This window comes from Anarrhichthys ocellatus, unplaced genomic scaffold (assembly GCF_004355925.1).
Source record: "Anarrhichthys ocellatus isolate YVR2014 unplaced genomic scaffold, GSC_Weel_1.0 scaffold48, whole genome shotgun sequence".
Lineage (NCBI taxonomy): Eukaryota > Metazoa > Chordata > Actinopteri > Perciformes > Anarhichadidae > Anarrhichthys > Anarrhichthys ocellatus.
The window spans coordinates 471,784-472,380 of record NW_022280078.1 but is presented as its reverse complement, the minus strand read 5'-3'; positions in this window follow the sequence as shown (position 1 = coordinate 472,380).

The window sequence follows — 597 nt, the reverse complement described above, 5'->3', positions numbered from 1 at the left end:
AGGGCGGGAGGGAGGGAGGGAAGGAATGAGGTTGTACAAAGAGAGAGAGAGAGAAGGAGGGAGGAAGAAATGGGTAGATAGGTGAAGTGACTCGAGGGCACAGAGGCCAGGAAGTTTGGCCACACACTCAAATCATATGTTTAGCTACATCTGTATTACTCCAGAAGATTTGTGAGGGAAAATATGAAGAAGGTGATAAAGCTAGGTCATCATGGCAACAAATTATTAAGAGGATGTAGCTAAATAAAAGCATGGATATGAACTTATGAAATGTATAAGTAAGAATAAAAGTATTGACCAAATTGAAGCTATGTCTACCAATGTGTGAAGAACAAATATGAGTATAAAACCTATGAAAAAATTGTTTTAGCAAGATAAAAGTGTACAGCAGCAATTCATACAAATAGTATAATATTTAATGAATACCAGAAAAGAATCCTTATATTTATTTCCTTTGTAGAGTTCAACTTTGGACATACAGTATATGCTACATTCAGACATTTAAACATACAGTTACACACGCACACACACACTCATGCACACACTCATGCACACACACACACACACACACACACACACACACACACACACACACAC